Genomic DNA, 11,457 nt, shown 5'->3' on the forward strand with positions numbered 1-11,457 from the left:
TCACCTCCCCTTGCTGCGCGCAGCTACCCACCCGCGCCTCGCCTCGCCTCGCCTTGCCTCACCACGCGCCCCACCCCACCTCAGTGCATGCACCCCCGCCCCCTCACCGGCCCGCGTTGCGTGCACCGCCAGCACCACCTTTCCAGCCCACGGCTAGCACCGGCCCCTTTCAACTGGCCCCCTGCTGAAAAAGTTTGAGGACCCCTGCATTAGACTGTAGCCCAAGGCAACATGGCTGGTTGCGGCCTCTTTCCTGCTTTCCTTCAGGGCTGTGGCCTCGCTGTGATTCTTTTGTATGCCCTAGCTCAGCCCTTCCCCGGGCTGGAACTCTCTAGATGCATTGGGCTCAGTTCCCATCATTCCCAGCTGGCAGGTCCATAATGGGAGTCCAAAGTATCTGGCACTTTGGTCCCAGCTTGGGAAAAGCTGATCCAGCTTGTAGGGCTCAAACGTGGCTGGCAAATTGTGCAGAGGATGTACTTAAACACCGTAGCTCAGGACTCTGAGCCATGAGAGCACAGACACAGTGCTGGAGCTGCAAAGTTGTTGAGCAAATCCAGTTAGTTTGCAAATGCCACGGGGCAGGACGGGAGGGTTTCTGGGAATGTGAGTTTCGTGCTGTACTGCACGATGCAAAGCTGTAACCTGACCACAGCCTCTTCTGCACCAGTTGATTAAGCCCCACAGGGACACATCAGTGGAACCTTCTCAGCCGCGCCAGTAGCTTCCATCCTGGGTACAGCTCCTACCTGTTCCTTTCCGCATATCACCCCTTGCTTGTGCTTGTAGCTTCTAAAGCCTTCCCTAGCTCTAATCCAGCATTTCACACACCCCCTCGCAGCTGCAGTCATGTGACACACACCCCTTTCTTTTATCAAGAACTTCCCTGATGGTATTTCTCTCCTAAAGTCTAATACTGAACGTTAATAAGTCTGTAAACCCCTGTTATTCCTAAGCCTATTAGAGGCTTCAGTGGATTATAGTATGATATTAGCATTATCTTTATCTGCTGGTGGCAAAAATGTTGAGGATGATATCATTGTTTGGCCTCTGCTATCCAAAGAGCAGCTTCTCTTCCCCTTCCTCCAGTTAAAGATGTGGGTGTTTCTGCTGTGCCCCTTTCCCTGCCTCAAGGGGCAAAGATAATTATTTGATAGCAGAGAGAAAGATACAGAGTCACACAATCAAATTAAATCAGTAGCTCTGCGTGCATGACAATGAGACCACACATGGAGGGCAAGCTGCAGCTCAGTCCCAGCCTTCTCTTAATGCCATTCAGACCTGGAGACCGACTCTGCTCGTACAGAGTACGCCCTGAATGAGGGCTGCCAAGAGCCTGCCACCTGTGGCAGGGCCTTCTTGGTGGTGGTGCCCAGTCATGGAACTCCCTCCCAGGGGAGCTTCAGGGGCTCTGCTGTTGTCACTGAGGTGTCCCTTGAAAATGCAGTGGTGCAAGGTTTTGGAACATGGCAGGGCCATTTCTGATTACCTGCCTCTCTTGCTGATGGGTTTCAGCTCCAAAGCACTATGCTTACCAGTGCTATGTGTATTGCTCTGCTGAAAAGAAATTCGCACTTGGTTTTGGTTTTTTAGGAGCTTTCTCCTTGACTGTAATCGAAAAGAAATTGCTGTCAACAATGAACTCAGCAGAGAAGAAAATGTTGGGGAAATTCTCATGGGCTGCATTTGGCATTCCTGTCCTCAGCTCAGGGATGAGGTGGCCCAAGAGCTCAGGTGAGTGTCCTGCATGGACTGCAGCATCATTTCCTTTCCAGACTGCAGCCTCTTTGGCTTCTGTAGCCCAGTTAAAGCCCAGCAGTACCTGCTCCCATTGACCTTTTGCAGCCTAGGAAAGGCAGACAGACTGGGAGGCTGCAGAGCAAGGCAGGGATGCCCAATAAAAAGAAAGCATGTGTGGACACACGTGCCCGAAACACACCACTCCTCAGATGAGATGCCCTGCCACAACGCAGCCCAAAATCACAACCAAAATACATTCAAAATACCCTAGCAAGAGTCCGGAGAATAAGGCACAAAAATGGAAGCCTTTCCAAGCAGGGAAGAAAACTTCCAGGAAATGGGAGCACTGGCTCCCCTTGGAGCTGGATACGGCACCATCCCCCTCGCATCTGCCTGAGGAAGAAGCACGGAGGGGCCAGCCCGCCAGCCCACCTGCTGCACCTGCCACTTGCCTCGGCAGCACAAACCCCAAAATGCTCAGGAAAGGAGAAAGGCCTGAGCCACGACTACTGCCAACAGCCAGCCCCACCTGTGGGAGAGCCTGGGCACCTTTCTCCTGCCCCTGGAGAAATTCAGTGAAATTGTTCCCTCTATTTCTCTGCTCTCAAAGAGGGCAAGGAACTTCAACAAGCTCTTTGTATACTGTTTTTGGTGTATGTGGGCTAGTGTCACATACACCAAAGTTTGTGAGGAAGGGTGGGAAATAAGCAAACAAACGTTCTGCTTCCTTCAGCTGGACTTCATCAGGTCTCTTAGATTTCAAAGGCTATGTCATGTCAGTGGGTTGATTTGACCAGAAAGAGCACAAACTCTCCTCTCCCTCTCTTTTGCTCACCTGAAGGACAGAAAACGCACCTGAGATTAGCAATAGAGGATGCTCCTTTGCCATAGCTTTCAAGGGGATCCAGTGGATAGCCAAATCTCTTAACAGGGTTGGCTTCTGCGTGCACCAAGCCCTCCTCTTTCCAGTGCAACTGCAGGAAGCCGCCAGCACACGTGCTGCAGTGTTGCCTCTACTTGCCAGGATCAGCCGTGGGGAAGATGCTTCTCCTCCTTGCTAGGAACCCTCCAGCTTTGCGCTAATGTGTCGAACCACAAGTAGGAGGCCACCCTAATATGACACAGAAGGGGATGAACCGGTGTGGTATATTGGTAAAAGATACATGCAGTTCCAGGCCCGGGGTGTGGGGGCACTGTTGCTGAGTTTACAATCCCAGCAGAAAATGCTGTGGGAATAATTCCAGGCGAAAACACAAAATCAGCTTTTCATTGCATTTTCTCTCTCAGCCCCTTCAGCTTTATGGCTTGTGAAACCTTTGCCATGGTCTTTCTTCAGAAAAAAAGCATGAGTACGGGAAGTGGGACTTTGTGGGAAGTCCCGCCCCCCTCCCCAGTTTGCAGCAGATTTATAGCCAGGCTGTGTGTCCTCTGCCTGTGCTAATGCAGCTGACGTGTAGGATTTTGTTCCAAGGACGTATACTGCAGTTTTCCAAGATCCTACTAATGCTGGCTTCTGTGTTGCACTTGAAGGAGTAGCACCTTGTTCTCCCCACTAGAAGGGGAGTCCTGAATGCCGGGTTTGGGCCAAGCAGTTTACCTTGGAGGAAGATGAAGGACTGACTTCTGGCACTCCATCACTTGCATGGAAAGCAAACAGTCCCTCTGTTTTCTCTCTGAGAGTCTCCAGGAGAAGGCCAGACTCCATAATGTATGAACAGCCCACCCAACCTGGTGCCCTGCAGACATGCTGGACTACAAAATCCCAACGGCCCTGTGGCCAGTGGGCCATTCTGGCTGGGGCTGATGGGGCTTGTAGTCTCATCACCTCTGCTGGGCAACACCAGGTTCAGGGGCTGATAGCGGGAGGCAGAATGACCAGCGTGGCGACTGGAAATGGCCGTGTGTGGTGCCGGAAGCCGTCAGCATTGGATGGTTCTAAATTGGCCCTACAGGAGGATTCTGGGTGATCTGCGTCCTTCGGAGTCTCTGATTGTCCACCTACAGGGTTGTCAAACAAACAAAACTGCTCTCCACCCCCGCTACTCCAGGTCAGGATGCAGGAAGGAAAACAAGCTTGTTTCAATGTGATCTGCTGAATACCAAGCAGAGACCTTTTTTGCTGCTAAGGAGCCTGGTAGCTCTGTCTTGAAAGTCATTTGCGTTTCTCACTGGAGTAGCTGGTGGTGGTCACTGCCCAGGACATTGCAGTACAAAACAGTGCTGAAGAAATCTAGGACAGCTGAGCTCATGGACAGAACCCGCGTCTTAATATTGATGAGCTGAGAAATTGCTTTTGTGCTTCCATCCCTGTCTGTGAGACTTCGTTAACCTCACTCCCAACTCTGCCTCGCAGGCCGTGCCCATGCGCGGCACGCCACACGGGGCTCGTTCGAACATGCCTGCTCCATAAATTGGCTGCCCTTTGATCCTGGCCCTTTGATACGTGATACAATGGGAAAAACCAGGTGTCAAAAGGACTGGTCAACACCCTGAATATGAGGCATATGCCATATGCCTGACTCACTCCCTTAAACAGAACGAATGCAACTTGATACATTCAGCTCAGCTTTAGTAACTGCTCCTGAATCAGCTCCGGCAAAGTTTCTTCAGGCCTACCAGAGCCGAGCCGTGGCAATTTGCTGCTTCGGGCAAAGGACAGAATGCCTCCCACCACAATACACGTACAAAAGCAATCAGACTGGCAGCTGGTTTGTTTTATTTAATTTCTGTACAGTGCAATAGCTGAAGCTCTCTGGGTTATGAGCAACAGGAATAAATACAGGGACATACAATATAGGATGAAATAATAAAGCATAAAATTACCTTAAAAATTAAAGCCACATCATTGCAATTGAACAGCTAAAACAGCTAGAAAAAAGGCTGGCAGTACCCCCAGTATCTCCCCCGTGTGTTATCTGGAGTTGGTTCAACAAAGAGGGCTGCTTTAACCTGGTGCAGAAAAGATGATAAAGTTTGTGCCAGGTGAGTCTTGGCAGAGGGATCATTCCATAATTCGGGGGCTACCACAGAGAAGGCTCTCCCCTTGTTGCCACCAGTTGTGACTTCCTTGGAGGTGTCATTCAGAGGAAAGCCTCGGGTACCTTGTGGTTGGATGAGGCATTCCCTCAGGTATTGTGGTCCCAAGCTATGATACGAAGGACTTTAAAGGTTAAACCAGCACCTTGACTTGGGCCCATGAGCATATAGGTAGCCAGCACAATCAGGACAGAAGTTACATGCTTGGACTCTCTGGTCCCAGTTATTAGTCTGGCTGCCACATTTTGCACAAGCTGCAGCTGCCAGCTGCCTTTTAGGACAGCCCCACGTACACTGCATTACAATAATCTAGTTTAGAGATTACCAGAGCATAGCTGACTGAATCCAGACTATCCTGTTCAGACAAGGGCCATCAACCGAGCTGTTGGAAGGCACTCTGGGCCACTGAGGCCACCTGAGCCTCAAAGAACAAAGATGGGTGAAGGAGCATCCCCAAACTATGAATGTGCTCCTCAAGGGGAGTGGAACCCTCTCCAAAACAGGCTGAACACCATCCAGTCAGAGGAACCACCCACTAGCAGCATCTCAGTCTTGCCGGGATTGAACTTCAGTATGTTCACCCTCATCCAGTCCATTGTCATGGCCAGATACCGGTTCAGCACATCCACAGCCTCACCTGCTGAACTGAACAGGAGAGAGAGCTGTGTGTCATCAGCATACTGATGACAATGCACTCCAAAACTCCAGATGACCTCCCTCAGTGGTTTCACATAGATGTTAAATAACATGGGGGACTAGATCCTCTCCTGAGAAACCCCATAATGGTATATCTTCAGAGCTGGGCAATATTGCCTGAGCACCACCTTCTGAAGCTGACCCTCCACCACAAGGCAGTAACTCACTCCCAACTCAGTCACTCCAGAAGGACACCATGGATAAAGGTATCAAAAACCGCTGAAAGATCCAGGAATATCAACAGGGTCACACTCCTCTTGTCTCTCTCCTTGAGTAAGTCAACATGCAGGACAACCAGAGCCTTTTCTGTGCCAAAGTCTGGCTTGAACCCCAACTGAAATGGCACCAGGTGATCACTTTCTTTCAAGAGTGCCTGAGTTGGTTGGCCACCACCTGCTCATGGACCCTGCCCTGGAAGAGAGCATTTGCCGCTGGCCTAAAATTATTTGAGTCCTCTGGGTGCAGAGGAGGTTTCTTCAGCAGGGGCCCCACCACTGCCTCTTTAAGAAAGCACAGGCTACTTCTTACAAAGGGACATGGAGACCAAGGGGAACCTCCATGGTCCAGCTGGCTGCTTCCTCCTTGCTGGCTTTTATACGCTCAGAGGGAAAAGGGTCCAGGAGAGGCATGGGTGCACAAACCTAGCCAAGGCCTTGTCAACATCCCCTGGCTAAAACAATTGAAACTAATTCTGTTACACTGGACCAACGTGCTTTGAGGACCTTGCCTGAGTCAACTGCTGTAACTTGGAGTTCAGTCCTGGCAGATGCAAACAATTTTATTCTGGAAGTGCCTGGCAAATATATTACAGCAGGCCTCTGTTGGGTCTGGGATGTCCATGGGCCAGTGTGTAATAGACCACAGATAACCCTAAAGAGCTCTGCTGGGCAGCAAATGGAAGATTGGAAAGAATCCACGAGAGGTTGCTTCTTAGCACCCCTTACTCCAAATTCACCTGATTATCGACACTTACCAGGGCTCAAGTGCATCCACTAGTAATTCTCCTCCATCTGTGCCCCAGTCATTTCCTGTGTTGTTTCATTGCTTTCAGCTCTAAGGCGTGCCATGGAAGTGCACGAGCTCTTCTGATCATGTCAACCACCTGGGTCATCACTATATTACAGAGATCAACTAGGGATTCGACAGAGCTGGCAGCCCTGTCAGCTGCAAAATCCCCCAGGGCCCTTTGCAAGCCATCCGGATCCATTGGCCTCCGGGGTGGGCCATGTGAATCCATTCCCCACCCTTGTGAAGGGGAGAAGCTGCCATCAGTCTAACAGGCTGCCAACAGGCTGTGATCTGATTGTGACAAAAGGACCAGTTCAGCGTTCCCCACTTTCAGATCACTGTCCCCAAGCCTGGCTGAAAACAACAACCACAACAACTCTAGAGTATTCCTTGCTACATGTGCCGGGGTGACCACATGTTGGGACAGTCCTTTAGTTTTCATGGAGTCCATAAAATCCTGTGCCACCCAAGATAAGGTGGTCTCAGAATGGATGTTCACATCCCCCAAGATAACAGTCTGAGGAACTTCAGCATCTCAACAGAATCCCTTATCTGCCCCATTGGCCCAACATCAGAGAGAGAGACTTCCTGCAGTCCACAGCACCCACCTGTCCCTGGTCCTCCAGTCTTCCTTGATGCTGAGCCAAGTATCTTGGGAGGCACTAACCCTTCCGGTTCACCCACCCAGGACTCGGTGACGCTTGCCGGATCAGCTGCCTCCTGCACTACTGAGTCACGGAGCTCTCCTCTCAGCACCACATCTGTCACTATGCTGGTTGGCCCTCCCACAGATTTCCCCACTTGATCCCATGTCCACCTTCTGAAAGCCAGCAAGTGTTTCTGCAAAGGCAAAATGTGAGGGCGGTGGCCCTTGCTGCTCCCCACAAAGGGGCACCCCCCACACACACACACACACCTGGAAGGCAACAGGCTGGCTTAGGGCTAATGGGAGATCGTGAGCAACACACGATCCTGTCCTTCAACATCTGCCGCCTGAAGTAGCGGCCTCCCTTCGCCTAACAGCACGCACAACTACAGGCTGCTGAACTGGACCCTCCAATCGATGTTTCAGATCTTCTCTAAGACATTATACTGGGGCATCTGACACCATAAAGAAAATATCGATCAGGGTAATCCAAGATCACAATGTGGTGGTAAATGTAGGATCCAGACAATAGATACAGTAATTAGTGTGCTGCCGTTCACCTTCTGCCAACGAGGACTTGTTTCTGAAGGACTGTTGGAAGAAATCCACAGGAACTTGGGATACAACACAACACCCCCCCCCCCCCAGGCTCTCATCTGATAGGTGGTCTTTTTCTGCATCAGCAATATTTTTAGTGAGCCAATTTGCATGTTGAATTTTAGCAGCACATAGTAATATGCAAGAATAAGGGGCACCCTGAAGCTAGCTAAGCAGAATTGCTTTTTGAACTTTCACAAACTGCATTCAGTATATTCTAAGAGGGAAGTGTCCAGGTTCCACAGCTGAGCAATACCTTGATCAAGACCAACCAACATTCCAAAAAACATATAAGCATTTGAGTTCTCCAGAACTCTTCATCAAGCTTGATGGTAGAAAGAGCAGAGGCTGAAAAATCCAGCCTTCTAAGCAGACGTGTGGGCCCTTAGATCTTTGGCTTAAATAAAGCATTGGTTTCTAAAACGTGTCTTAACATGGTAAAATGACCGCCATTGAACCATGAAGTCCAGGGTCTGAAATTACCTAGTTGTGCCACTGAGGTCATGTGAACTCTCCAGTCCTCAGGTCCTTTGCACCTGCCTTCCCACTGGCACAGTGGGGGGCAACTTCTGGCCCTCCACATGTTGTTGACCCACAGCTCCCCCCCCCCCGCTTTATTCTTTTACTTAATTGCAATTCTGCCCAATAATCCACACTCCTGGGCAGTGTGCGCCAATTTATTGCAAGCCGTCCCAAGATGTTTGTAGAGGGTGGGATAGAAAAGCTTTTAATAAATACATGCAATAAAATACAGCACGTGTGCATACGTGCATCTAAAACAACAGCAAAATGTCGTGCAGGATTTAAAAGCTGAATTTCAGACAGCTGAGGCAGGCTACTACAACCAGGCCTGTTAAAATAGCAGGCATCTCCCAGCCCTCCACCTGCTACTTGGAGCTTCTTTGCCTCAGCACAGAAATCAGTCTTAATCCGGCATTGAAAGTGCACTGGGGCTGGCACCAGGCAGGCCGCAGAGCAGAGGCTGCGCCATAATTGCGGGGCTGCCACAGAGAAGGCCCCCTTCCTTGTGGCTACCAGCCAAGTCACACTTCAGAGGAAGGCGTGAGTCGCTGCCCTGGTCAGTTGTGGTTGGGGAAGACATTCTGTCAAGTACAGTGGTCCCAGGCCATGAACCAGCGACACACCAGCAGCTGTCTATCTATAGCCCCACTGTTCTAAGCCCCTGGGCAAAGCTTTTTCCTAGCTGAGGCTCCCTCCTTTGCATTCCTGTGCTTCACAACTCGGTGGACCTCCCTTTCTGGCTGACAGAACAGCCTGCTCCTCGCCCGTCACCATATAAGCTGCTCTCCTCGACCTCAAGCGAGCAGCAGCCGAGGCGCAGTGCACTGCGGTGTGAAGGGAGTCTAGTTCACGATGCTTCTCATTGGCTGCCGATGATGCAAGAACGGCCGAGGAAGGGCTGGCTTTAAACGTTCACCTTTAAACCCCGAGCTTATCTCAACTCATTCAGACTGCACCAAAACACCTTCCAATCACAGTCTCATAGTGAAGCCGCAGCCACCGGCCCGCTTTGCCGCCTCTTGTCTGAAGGAATTGAAGCAGCTCGCCTCATCGGAGAAGTTCCAGCAGCTCCCTGCTCCGCTGAATGACCTGCTGTTTAAACAGGTGCGGAAGTTTTTCACCCATTAATTGGCTGGGCTGTGGCAGTGCGATCTCTTATCTGTGTCACATAATTGGATTTTTGCAAGTTGGCAAGATCAGCCCATTATTCAAACACATGGAAATCTAAATGCAAAGTAATGGCTACAACTTAGATGGAATAGGCTGGGGACCTATTAAATATTATCACACTTGAGCAAATAATTAGTTCCCCCCCTGCCCCCCATCATAGACAGGGCCTTGGCCCTGACAGGTATTGAAAGAAAGGACAAACCCCTCTCTGATTTTGTCGATCCTGGTTCATTTTGTCCCTCCTTCTCTCAGCCATCTGATTTTGATATAGAGTACTGGCAGAATTAAAATGTGGGAGAATTGAAACATTTACACTGCTGAATGCACCACAATGACAGCCAGCCGGAAGCCTGGTAGACAATGAGTAGCTGAGGGCTGGCCCAGAGGCAGCCCAGGCTGAGAGAGAAGAGGGTGGTTGCTTTGCTTCCTCGTGTAATAATGGGAACAATGAGCCTCTGATTGGAATTCTCTCCCAGCTCAGCTTCTATTAAATCATTGCAGCAGCTTCCCATTAGCCAGCTGAGCACTGGCTCATGCCATCCACATGCCATAGCCAGGGGTGGTCAGGGCTGTACCACTGGAAGCCATCATTGGGACTGGCAAGGGAAAATTAACCCTACAGTGCAGTGGATGCTCACATTCATCAGATCTTCAGCCATGGCAGGGGAAAGAGAGGTTGGAGGGGTGTGATACTTGGAAATGCAAGGCTCTTGCGAGTGTCTGGTTCTACGAAACACCTGGGATTAAAGCACCTGGTACTTCATTTGCCTTGACCACTTAGATGACTCACAGTCCCTTCAGGTGAAGATGCTTCCACCCGAGGTGCCCCCAGATGTGCCAGGCTTGTTGGAAGTAATGGAATTTGTAGTCCGACACAGCTGGAAGAGAGAGTTGGGGGAGTTTTTAGGATACTGTTCCAGTGGGCAATTCTTTAGCTCCAAGAGGTAATTAATCATCCAGAGCCAAGAAAGAAACTACCATAACAGTCACACCACTCTTGGTTTCTAGTTCTTTCCAAGTTCAGGACTAGATCTCCTGCTTGTCCCATCCCGTACTTCTATAACCATCTTGCACATTAAAAAATTGCCCCCCTGCACTGTGTGCAAATGCTCTCCAAGAGTGGGCAGTTTGTGGCCCTTTGGATGTTGTTGGACTGCAACTCCTATCAGCTCTGGCCAACAGAGCTAAAGGTGAGGGATGATGGGAGATGCAGTCCAAAAGCATCTGGAAGGCCACATATTGCCCAGCCTGTTCTGAAGCCTCCAGCCTAAGCTATCCTTTGTGCCTACAATGTATCACGAAGCAACATGAGGCATGCTTCTTAAGCCCTCCTTTCGCCTCTTAGCCAAGCTTGACTGGCAGAGTTCAGTCTGTAAACCAGCAACAGAGGTGCACACCATTGTTCTCAACTATCACCTTGCAATCTCTTCTCCTGATTAAAGGTGCAAGTTTCCAAAAGTTGTGGACCCTTCCTCTGCTCAGAGGTGCACCTTTAGCTGAAGGTGCCTGATGCTGCACTTGGGACCACCCAAGTCTTCCTGTGTGCTCTGCCAAGAGTGCTGGCATCTCTGTCCTGCATCTTGTCTTGACCAAACAGCTCAGTAGCTACACAGGAGACCGAGGCCCAAAGGTCCAAGTCACCCACCTTTGGAGGAGGTCTCCAAGAAGTGACGTGGGCAGAAGCCTTGGGAGGGACAGAGACAAACGGCAGCACCAACCAGCATCACACTAGGAGCCTGATCCTGTGCGTGCTGACTCTAAGGCAAGCCGCCCTGGCGCACGCCTAGAACCTGCTCAGATGCATGCCTAGGACTAAAGCAGCCCTGGGAAACAGGTTGCCCTTCAGATACTGTTGAACCACAGTTCCCACCGTCCCTCACTATTGGCTTCGCTGGCTGGAGCAGCAGTCCTATAGCATCCACGCTGACCTAAAGCACACAACAATGTCCCAAATAAATTCAGGGTCCTCCCCCTTAAAATATGGCATGGAGCTCTCAAAACCTAAAGCAATCGATAAGCACTGGAGCATCGCAAGGAACCCC

This window comes from Varanus komodoensis, unplaced genomic scaffold, assembly GCF_004798865.1.
Source record: "Varanus komodoensis strain SLA01 unplaced genomic scaffold, ASM479886v1 scaffold6_2, whole genome shotgun sequence".
NCBI lineage: Eukaryota > Metazoa > Chordata > Lepidosauria > Squamata > Varanidae > Varanus > Varanus komodoensis.